Source organism: Amblyomma americanum, chromosome 1 (genome assembly GCF_052857255.1).
Source record: "Amblyomma americanum isolate KBUSLIRL-KWMA chromosome 1, ASM5285725v1, whole genome shotgun sequence".
NCBI classification, from domain to species: domain Eukaryota; kingdom Metazoa; phylum Arthropoda; class Arachnida; order Ixodida; family Ixodidae; genus Amblyomma; species Amblyomma americanum.
The window spans coordinates 198,885,179-198,897,609 of NC_135497.1; positions in this window are offsets into that span (position 1 = coordinate 198,885,179).

A 12,431-nucleotide genomic window follows, 5' to 3' on the forward strand; every position below is an offset into this window, starting at 1 on the left:
ACGGCGGCTGCCTACACGCGATCAGCTTCCCAATTTCATCGAAATCATTGACCATGGCATCGTCGTAACAGCTGAAACGTGTCTAAACAAGATCAATGGCTGCGAAGTGTTCCTTTCAGGTCTGTGCTTCCTATTTCTCACTAATATCAAAACAGGCGAAGAGCAAAAGCTCTCATAGCCGTTCATAACATCGTCTCACTTGCGCCCATCCGTCATGAAAGTAACCAAGAAGTAACCTGGCCATGCACACAGAATGGGTCTGAAAAGATAGTGTGGGCAGTCTGCTGCACTCTCCGCGCAATCACATATCATTATGCAATTCGCCGCGCCTTGTAACTAAAAATAAAAATCCTAGTGCTCTGAAATTTTCAGATGATAATTTCGACTATACTGACAAGATAAGGGCCCGGCCGCGGTGGTTCAGTGGTTATGGCGCTCGCCGAAAGACGCGGGTTCGATCCCGGCCGCGGCGGTCGAATTTCGATGGAGGCTAAATAGTAGAGGCCAGTGTACTGTGCGACGTCAGTGCCCGTTAAAGAACCACAGGGGGTAGAAATTTCCGGAGTCCTTCACTACGGCGTCCCCCATAGCAGCTGGGTCGCTTTTGGACGTTAAACCCCCATAAACCAAACCAAACCAAGTTAAGAGTGTTTTCCTTTCGCTGCCGAATTGATCACGTGGCAGCAGTTGTAAATAATTCCAATGGACACAACCCCAGGCTTCAATTCCCGACTTAAGATCACTCCCACCCGATGCCACAACATTCTCGGTTTTCTGCTCGCACCTCGAGCGGGAGACAAAAAAGGTGTTATTGGGCTGCCTAATTCAGCTCTATAACCCTATTCCTAAGAATACTTTCTTCGGAAACAGGAGTGGGAGGAATTATCTGGTCGAACCTTTCGAAAACTTCCGATACTCCTAACTCGCACAGCAATGTATATGAGCTATAAAAGAACGCCACACTTGAATTAGAATGTAAGCATGTCCATTCAGTCCATAAACAAATAGATTCAATTATCCAGTGGTGAAACTAATGCTGGATATCTCTGCTGGGTGAAAGAAGCGCTTTATAAGTAATTCTCTTTAAGCGATTTATTAATCTAAGTATTATTATCCCACTGATAAGCATAACACATTACAAAAAAAATTAACTTTCCCCTATGCACCTTGGTTTCGGTGACAGTTGGCTCCCTTCATATATATATATATATATATATATATATATATATATATATATATATATATATATATATATATATATATATATATATATATATATATATATAATTTGCGGTCTCAACAATGCACGGAGAAATTGACGAATACTACGGATAAGTTTTCGCGCGCGATTTCATGTCGCATAGCCAGTTATGCGGCCTTTCCTTCCCTCAAAATCAACGGAGTCTACAATGTTGTGAACGCCAACGCCCGTGAATGCCGGCAACCTTTAGCTCCAGTGCCGAAATTCAGCCAAAACGTTGTCAACGCAAACGCAAGGAGTGCATATCTCTTTGGCACTATACCGCCACGTACGTAGCTCAAAGCGCGACTGAGGTGTCCACTGACCCAGGGAGCTAGTTATGCGCCTTTCATTACGTTTCGCGGCTTTTGCGCACGGATGGAAGTTGATGAAGATGACGACGCGCAACGCACAGTGCTAGAGTGTGGCAGTTTAACACAAGGCGTGATCGGTTGCGGGGAGAGTATAGTGCTACCATGCAGTGTGCCAGAGAAATTAATCTCTTTTTGCCGCCACAGACTCGAAACCGAGTCGCAGCAGTATTTTCGTAGGAAGAGCTGCACTACGCTATCCAGCTGAGCATTTCGCCTCGATCCTGGGAGGCCGATAGTGCGCATGCGCGAAACCAGAGAGGAGCAGAAGGTGCGCGGTGCATGACGTCAGAGTTCGCCGCCGCCGCCGCGCGAGGAGCCACGCCGGCCCGACTACGCCCGACGGCGCGCGCGTGAATGCGCATGCGCGGCAACAGGAGAAGGGCAGCAGGTGCGCGGCTCATGACGTCAGAGCTCGACAGCCGCCGCGGCAGCATGTGGGGTCGTGTGGATAAACTGTGTATGTGCGGCTGTGTGTATAAAATCTTAGGTGATAAGACTCGGGGTATCATAATCGCTTCGCATGGGTGACGAAAAGGAGACTCCAGCCGCCGCTATGCGGCGGTATCGTCAGAAGATCAATTCATAGGACCCAAAAGTCGTCGCCTGGCACTTGGCGGCTCTGCAGAGAAAGAATGAACATCAGAAGGCTAAACGAGCGGCGGAGATGCCTGAGCAAAGAGAAGAAGGTCTTGCCAAGCGGAGACGCTAAGAGGCGGAGCGTAACAAGCGGCGCATAGCAGCTCGCATGGTTCCTTCGAAAGAAAATCAAGATGATGCAATGGCAACAACATCATCGTCAGCAACAACTGAAGAGGAGGATGTAAAGGCTCGTCGTATAACTCACCACGCGATTAGACCTGGGGGGGGGGGGGGGGAACTGCAGCTCTCGCTACGTATATCCTGGCATAGCCGAGCTAAGCCACTGCCAATGTTTTTCTGCAGATATCTGAGAGGCTTCAGACACACCTCACTTTTGGCAGGATGGCTAGAGAAAACTAAAAGACTAGTGTTTGTTATCGTGTATTCTAAGTGATCTTTTTTATTTTATTTTCATAAACCCTAAAGGCCCTTTCTACGAAGGTATTAAATAGGGGATGGCAAAAACACAAGCATGACAGGGAATATTAACATCACAGATGATCAAGAATAATAATAATGAATAACAAACAGGTTGTTCTTGCCGATCAAGCTCTCGCGACCAAGCATTAATTTAAGTGCCACCTGCCACGGTGCACAGTTTGCTCGCAGTCCGGTGGGCACGTAATGACGCCACGAGGTTATCTGTCCAACGCGGTCCACCGGCATCCTATGTTGCTTCTCTGGTGATTTTCCGATCACTTCTCGCTCACGGTCAACGACGCCGGATTTTATGTGACACGAACTCTTTAACGCTATCGCGTTAATACACGAAAGTAAACTCAGCAGAGCGTTGCTTGGGGGGCGTTCGACGAGACAAGTCAGTACTCGAAGGTGGGAGAGTGAACGATAGACTGAAAGCTTGCTCAAAATGTTACCATCACTGCGCTTCTCCGCATAACACCACACCGTCAGAAGAAGCATTCACGTCTTTGCGGTTGAAATCCCCAATCACGTCACTGTTTCCGATGCTAGCGCAAACAGTTAACATGCTTCTGCCACAAGCTTAATACGTCGTATCCGTAAATCGGCTATGTTGTAAAAAAAATTCGCTTGGGGAATCTTTTATGTGGTTCAGGCAAAGCGACAGCCGGCATCTCACTCTTGGGATTGCCGGTGCCGGGTCCCCAGCTATATTCCCCCCCCCCCCTCCCCCCCCCCCCCCAGGCCTTATCCTAATGTGACGGCCGGAGAAATCCCCGCCACGCGTACGAATAGCCGTGATTCTAACAGCAGTTACACAATTCCTTTCGCTTTCCTCGGATGAAAAGTGCAAAACTAACTTACAGGAAAAACTAAAAACCACCGCTAAATATGAGAGAAACTCATTTCGGACTATGAACTTATTATAATTTTATACACCATGAAGGAACAGCAGATCTCTTCATTGTAATAGCTGAGTGAAGAACAACAGGTACTGCTCAGGAATGGCCCCAGCTATATTCCCCCCCCCCCCCCCCCCCACCCCAGACCTTATCCTAATGTGACGGCCGGAGAAATCCCCGCCACGCGTACGAATAGCCGTGATTCTAACAGCAGCTACACAATTCATTTCGCTTTCCTCGGATGAAAAGTGCAAAATTAACTTACAGAAAAAACTAAAAACCACCGCTAAATATGAGAGAAACTCATTTCGGACTATGAACTTATTATAATTTTATACACCATGAAGGAACAGCAGATCTCTTCATTGTAATAGCTGAGTGAAGAACAACAGGTACTGCTCAGGAATGGCCCCAGCTATATTCCCCCCCCCCCCCCCACCCCAGACCTTATCCTAATGTGACGGCCGGAGAAATCCCCGCCACGCGTACGAATAGCCGTGATTCTAACAGCAGCTACACAATTCATTTCGCTTTCCTCGGATGAAAAGTGCAAAATTAACTTACAGAAAAAACTAAAAACCACCGCTAAATATGAGAGAAACTCATTTCGGTCATTGAACTTATTATAATTTTATACACCATGAAGGAACAGCAGATCTCTTCATTGTAGTAGCTGAGTGAAGAACAACAGGTACTGCTCAGGAATGGTCCCAGCTATATACCCCCCCCCTCCCCCCTCCCCCCCAAGACCTTATCCTAATGTGACGGCCGGAGAAATCCCCGCCACGCGTACGAATAGCCGTGATTCTAACAGCAGTTACACAATTTCTTTCGCTTTCCTCGGATGAAAAGTTCAAAATTAACTTACAGGAAAAACTAAAAACCACCGCTAAATATGAGAGAAACTCATTTCGGTCAATGAACTTATTAAAATTTTATACACCATGAAGGAACAGCAGATCTCTTCATTGTAATAGCTGAGTGAAGAACAACAGGTACTGCTCAGGAATGGCCCCAGCTATATTCCCCCCCCCCCCCCCCAGACCTTATCCTAATGTGACGGCCGGAGAAATCCCCGCCACGCGTACGAATAGCCGTGATTCTAACAGCAGACACACAATTCCTTTCGCTTTCCCCGGATGAAAAGTGCAAAATTAACTTACAGGAAAAACTAAAAACCACCGCTAAATATGAGAGAAACAGAACAACAGGTACTGCTCAGGAATGGCCCCAGCTATATTCCCCCCCCCCCCCCAGACCTTATCCTAATGTGACGGCCGGAGAAATCCCCGCCACGCGTACGAATAGCCGTGATTCTAACAGCAGACACGCAATTCCTTTCGCTTTCCTCGGATGAAAAGTGCAAAATTAACTTACAGGAAAAACTAAAACCACCGCTAAATATGAGAGAAACAGAACAACAGGTACTGCTCAGGAATGGCCCCAGCTATATTCCCCCCCCCCCCCCCCCCCCCCAGACCTTATCCTAATGTGACGGCCGGAGAAATCCCCGCCACGCGTACGAATAGCCGTGATTCTAACAGCAGACACACAATTCCTTTCGCTTTCCTCGGATGAAAAGTGCAAAATTAACTTACAGGAAAAACCAAAAACCACCGCTAAATATGAGAGAAACAGAACAACAGGTACTGCTCAGGAATGGCCCCAGCTATATTCCCCCCCCCCCCCCCCCCCCAGACCTTATCCTAATGTGGCGGCCGGAGAAATCCCCGCCACGCGTACGAATAGCCGTGATTCTAACAGCAGTTACACAATTCCTTTCGCTTTCCTCGGATGAAAAGTGCAAAATTAACTTACAGGAAAAACTAAAAACCACCGCTAAATATGAGAGAAACAGAACAACAGGTACTGCTCAGGAATGGCCCCAGCTATATTCCCCCCCCCCCCCCCCCCCAGACCTTATCCTAATGTGACGGCCGGAGAAATCCCCGCCACGCGTACGAATAGCCGTGATTCTAACAGCAGTTACACAATTTCTTTCGCTTTCCTCGGATGAAAAGTTCAAAATTAACTTACAGGAAAAACTAAAAACCACCGCTAAATATGAGAGAAACTCATTTCGGTCAATGAACTTATTAAAATTTTATACACCATGAAGGAACAGCAGATCTCTTCATTGTAATAGCTGAGTGAAGAACAACAGGTACTGCTCAGGAATGGCCCCAGCTATATTCCCCCCCCCCCCCCCCATACCTTATCCTAATGTGACGGCCGGAGAAATCCCCGCCACGCGTACGAATAGCCGTGATTCTAACAGCAGACACACAATTCCTTTCGCTTTCCTCGGATGAAAAGTGCAAAATTAACTTACAGGAAAAACTAAAAACCACCGCTAAATATGAGAGAAACAGAACAACAGGTACTGCTCAGGAATGGCCCCAGCTATATTCCCCCCCCCCCCCCAGACCTTATCCTAATGTGACGGGCCGGAGAAATCCCCGCCACGCGTACGAATAGCCGTGATTCTAACAGCAGACACACAATTCCTTTCGCTTTCCTCGGATGAAAAGTGCAAAATTAACTTACAGGAAAAACTAAAAACCACCGCTAAATATGAGAGAAACAGAACAACAGGTACTGCTCAGAATGGCCCCAGCTATATTCCCCCCCCCCCCCCAGACCTTATCCTAATGTGACGGCCGGAGAAATCCCGCCACGCGTACGAATAGCCGTGATTCTAACCGCAGTTACACAATTCCTTTCGCTTTCCTCGGATGAAAAGTGCAAAATTAACTTACAGGAAAAACTAAAAACCACCGCTAAATATGAGAGAAACAGAACAACAGGTACTGCTCAGGAATGGCCCCAGCTATATTCCCCCCCCCCCCCCCCCAGACCTTATCCTAATGTGACGGCCGGAGGAATCCCCGCCACGCGTACGAATAGCCGTGATTCTAACAGCAGTTACACAATTCCTTTCGCTTTCCTCGGATGAAAAGTGCAAAATTAACTTACAGGAAAAACTAAAAACCACCGCTAAATATGAGAGAAACAGAACAACAGGTACTGCTCAGGAATGGCCCCAGCTATATTCCCCCCCCCCCCCCCCAGACCTTATCCTAATGTGACGGCCGGAGAAATCCCCGCCACGCGTACGAATAGCCGTGATTCTAACAGCAGTTACACAATTCCTTTCGCTTTCCTCGGATGAAAAGTGCAAAATTAACTTACAGGAAAAACTAAAAACCACCGCTAAATATGAGAGAAACAGAACAACAGGTACTGCTCAGGAATGGCCCCAGCTATATCCCCCCCCCCCCCCCCCAGACCTTATCCTAATGTGACGGCCGGAGAAATCCCCGCCACGCGTACGAATAGCCGTGATTCTAACAGCAGTTACACAATTCCTTTCGCTTTCCTCGGATGAAAAGTGCAAAATTAACTTACAGGAAAAACTAAAAACCACCGCTAAATATGAGAGAAACAGAACAACAGGTACTGCTCAGGAATGGTCCCAGCTATATTCCCCCCCCCCCCCCAGACCTTATCCTAATGTGACGGCCGGAGAAATCCCCGCCACGCGTACGAATAGCCGTGATTCTAACAGCAGTTACACAATTCCTTTCGCTTTCCTCGGATGAAAAGTGCAAAATTAACTTACAGGAAAAAACTAAAAACCACCGCTAAATATGAGAGAAACAGAACAACAGGTTACTGCTCAGGAATGGTCCCAGCTATATTCCCCCCCCCCCCCCCCCCAGACCTTATCGTAATGTGACGGCCGGAGAAATCCCCGCCACGCGTACGAATAGCCGTGATTCTAACAGCAGTTACACAATTCCTTTCGCTTTCCCTCGGATGAAAAGTGCAAAATTAACTTACAGGAAAAACTAAAAACCACCGCTAAATATGAGAGAAACAGAACAACAGGTACTGCTCAGGAATGGTCCCAGCTATATCCCCCCCCCCCCCCCTAGACCTTATCCTAATGTGACGGCCGGAGAAATCCCCGCCACGCGTACGAATAGCCGTGATTCTAACAGCAGTTACACAATTCCTTTCGCTTTCCTCGGATGAAAAGTGCAAAATTAACTTACAGGAAAAACTAAAAACCACCGCTAAATATGAGAGAAACAGAACAACAGGTACTGCTCAGGAATGGTCCCAGCTATATTCCCCCCCCCCCCCCCCAGACCTTATCCCTAATGTGACGGCCGGAGAAATCCCCGCCACGCGTACGAATAGCCGTGATTCTAACAGCAGTTACACAATTCCTTTCGCTTTCCTCGGATGAAAAGTGCAAAATTAACTTACAGGAAAAACTAAAAACCACCGCTAAATATGAGAGAAACAGAACAACAGGTACTGCTCAGGAATGGTCCCAGCTATATTCCCCCCCCCCCCCCAGACCTTATCCTAATGTGACGGCCGGAGAAATCCCCGCCACGCGTACGAATAGCCGTGATTCTAACAGCAGTTACACAATTCCTTTCGCTTTCCTCGGATGAAAAGTGCAAAATTAACTTACAGGAAAAACTAAAAACCACCGCTAAATATGAGAGAAACAGAACAACAGGTACTGCTCAGGAATGGCCCCAGCTATATTCCCCCCCCCCCCCCCCCCCCAGACCTTATCCTAATGTGACGGCCGGAGAAATCCCCGCCACGCGTACGAATAGCCGTGATTCTAACAGCAGTTACACAATTCCTTTCGCTTTCCCTCGGATGAAAAGTGCAAAATTAACTTACAGGAAAAACTAAAAACCACCGCTAAATATGAGAGAAACAGAACAACAGGTACTGCTCAGGAATGGTCCCAGCTATATTCCCCCCCCCCCCCCAGACCTTATCCTAATGTGACGGCCGGAGAAATCCCCGCCACGCGTACGAATAGCCGTGATTCTAACAGCAGTTACACAATTCCTTTCGCTTTCCTCGGATGAAAAGTGCAAAATTAACTTACAGGAAAAACTAAAAACCACCGCTAAATATGAGAGAAACAGAACAACAGGTACTGCTCAGGAATGGTCCCAGCTATATTCCCCCCCCCCCCCCCCCCAGACCTTATCCTAATGTGACGGCCGGAGAAATCCCCGCCACGCGTACGAATAGCCGTGATTCTAACAGCAGTTACACAATTCCTTTCGCTTTCCTCGGATGAAAAGTGCAAAATTAACTTACAGGAAAAACTAAAAACCACCGCTAAATATGAGAGAAACAGAACAACAGGTACTGCTCAGGAATGGTCCCAGCTATATTCCCCCCCCCCCCCCCCCCCCAGACCTTATCCTAATGTGACGGCCGGAGAAATCCCCGCCACGCGTACGAATAGCCGTGATTCTAACAGCAGTTACACAATTCCTTTCGCTTTCCTCGGATGAAAAGTGCAAAATTAACTTACAGGAAAAACTAAAAACCACCGCTAAATATGAGAGAAACAGAACAACAGGTACTGCTCAGGAATGGTCCCAGCTATATTCCCCCCCCCCCCCCCCCCCCCAGACTTATCCTAATGTGACGGCCGGAGAAATCCCCCGCCACGCGTACGAATAGCCGTGATTCTAACAGCAGTTACACAATTCCTTTCGCTTTCCTCGGATGAAAAGTGCAAAATTAACTTACAGGAAAAACTAAAAACCACCGCTAAATATGAGAGAAACAGAACAACAGGTACTGCTCAGGAATGGCCCCAGCTATATTCCCCCCCCCCCCCCAGACCTTATCCTAATGTGACGGCCGGAGAAATCCCCGCCACGCGTACGAATAGCCGTGATTCTAACAGCAGTTACACAATTCCTTTCGCTTTCCTCGGATGAAAAGTGCAAAATTAACTTACAGGAAAAACTAAAAACCACCGCTAAATATGAGAGAAACTCATTTCGGTCAATGAACTTATTAAAATTTTATACACCATGAAGGAACAGCAGATCTCTTCATTGTAATAGCTGAGTGAAGAACAACAGGTACTGCTCAGGAATGGCCCCAGCTATATCCCCCCCCCCCCCCCCGGACCTTATCCTAATATGACAGCCGGAGAAATCCCCGCCACGCGTACGAATAGCCGTGATTCTAACAGCAGTTACACAATTCATTTCGCTTTCCTCGGATGAAAAGTGCAAAATTAACTTACAGAACAAACTAAAAACCACCGCTAAATATGAGAGAAACTCATTTCGGTCAATGAACTTATTATAATTTTATACACCATGAAGGAACAGCTGATCTCTTCATTGTAATAGCCGAGTGAAGAACAACAAGTACTGCTCAGGAATGGCAAGCGAGCAGAAGTGAAACTGGAGCTGAGCCCATGGTCACGGAAAAAAAGAAATCATGCCCTCAGGACACTGACGGAACTAATTCTTGAAAAGGAATCTCAGACACGGGGGGACCTAATTCTAAAATCTGTTGACATAGCATTCGAAGACTTTAATGACATTACTGGAAGTGACTGGTATGCCCACGTACGGTTAGAAGATGGAAGCTTCACACATACTAACCTGGTCTGGTGACGGGGAAGTGACGTCACCAGACCAGGTTAGCATGTGTGAAGCTTCCATCTGAGCAGTGGTCTGGTCACGTAACGTCCCTTCCCAGCCAACGAGATTTCTCTCTTCTGGAAACGTCACAGATAATGTCACTGCCAGCCAATCAGAAATCTCTGCACAACGCCGGACGGTCACGGCTGGCTTTTGCTCCGATGACTCGTCTATGCTATGACATAAAATAAATTCGTGTTAACAGCTGAGATTCGATCCCACATCTTGACGATGCACTTTCAGTCCGTCCGGTGGCAGCGGCCTTAGACCACTCGGCCACAGCGCAAGCTGGCTTATGCATGGAATTTAATGCAGTGAATTTATATTCTACTAACATGAACTGAGAGCTCAAGGATTAGGGTGTTGTGAAGATGAGAATTTTGGACATTTTTCTTCGTTCTTCTGAAAAGCAAATCCTCCAGCAATAGAAATTTATTTCTCTGTTATATTTGTCGTCGATGGCAAAATGCGATCGCAACACTTCATTCTTAACGAATCGTGTTTTCGTCTCTCTGAACAGCTTCGAATATTGGCTGTTTCCATATACTCCCATTGTGGAAACTTTTGAAGGCGTGGGAACAAAAGCCCTATAAGACAACGGGGCTTTGCTGCCTCCAGCTGCTACGGAAGATCACCAATAAACTAAATCCGCTTGAGCAAACCCAGTCCGTTGTTTCTACGATCAGTTGGAAAAACCTGACACTTCCCATTGAAGGGCTATAGACCGCTTGGCTTAACGACGCGGATTGCCCCAAATTCCTGATAATTTTCCTAAGAATAGCCAGAACTTAGAGACCCAGCTAAGGCATAACTTTCGTGTTGTTGGTTAGAAACAGCCATTTTCCATAAAACAGGGGCTTGACCATTTTGTTCGGTCTACAAGATGGTCCAGAATTTTTTTCGATGTCGGTCCTCGAAGAAAATACCGCACCAGAAACGCGTGTCTCATTTTAGAAACCCTAAAGGATATTCAATTTTATCTCCTTCAGTGTTCGACGCGACCCGACCAACCTTACAAGAATGAAGCGTCGAACTTGAAAACAGCGTAAAACAGCTCCTCCGTCGCAAATTTCGTCCTTGTAAGCGAATGTCTCTCTACAGCATAGGACAATAACACTCTCTTCGGTTTTCATAGCACGCAGCTAAGTGCAGCTTTAGGCAAAAATTATTTAAAAAACATCGTCTCTCACTAAAAGTAGCAAAAACGACGCGTGTTTATCCGAACCACCCATTCGTTGAAGGAAGAGCAAAGTGCACTGTAAGCTCAGTGACGAACGTACCGCGTAAAGCACGGAGTCTATCCCCGCGCTACGATACACCACATACGCTCCTTTAGTTCATCGACGGCTCACAATACGCAGCGTTGGTGGTCAACAAAAGAAAAACAACTGTGCAAATTACGTGTACGCACACTGTGGTCGCAACCCTTAGGAGCTGCCAATGAACTCGTTTCAACCACCTTGTGTTCGCTGCGGCACAGTGGTTAAGCATAATCTTCTCATCGTTCAGCCTCTAGTTTCTCAGAAGCCCCTCGCCGAAAACCAGAACCACGAAACTTGCGAATGCACACAGAGCACTCTTTCATCCGGCACAACTGTCGCTGTATCGTAACACTGCTAACGACCAGCATAAAATGGTAACTACACTAAGTGCACGCGTGAGAAACAACATCGTGCAGACACGCCTTCTTGCACTGGCCCCGCTGAGGGAATTTCAAATTCAACTGATTTTTAGCTCATTCGACTCCAGATGTCACGTGTACACTGCTCAGGTGACCAACGGCAAACGAGAAAAAAAAAGACCCCCTTCACTGCAGTCCTTTTCCTCTCGCGAGCAGTGGCCTAGTTCTACCTGGAACACTTCGTGAGGAAACTGGAACCCGTTACGAAATGCCCACACCGAGGAAGAACAACGAGCCGGCTGTCACAGGAATACCAATGCGTTCTACATAAATTCAATTTAAGAAAACAAAAAGCAATCTATAAATGCTTGTGTTTCACATAAAATAGCTGAAATGAGCCTCGCTGCAGAAAAAATGTGTGGAACAGAGGACTTAACTAGTTCTTATCTGGAACGAAAAAGTATATATGGAGCCAGGATAAGAGCGTTGTAAAAGTAAGCAGTCCTCCGTATTTCCTGGCGAAAACTGCCCTGCTTTTTAATAATGGCTGTCGTTCCCGAGCGCTGCCCCATAGATTCTTTCGAGAGCAGGAAAAAGATGGGAACAGTTTAACCGGATAATACCTACTGGAAGCTGCAAACTAATAAGAAGTTCGTCTTGCTTAAGGAAAGTGCATTTTTACTTCAAAGAGAGCTGACATTAACATGTGACATTCAATAACCATACAAGTTGTGATGA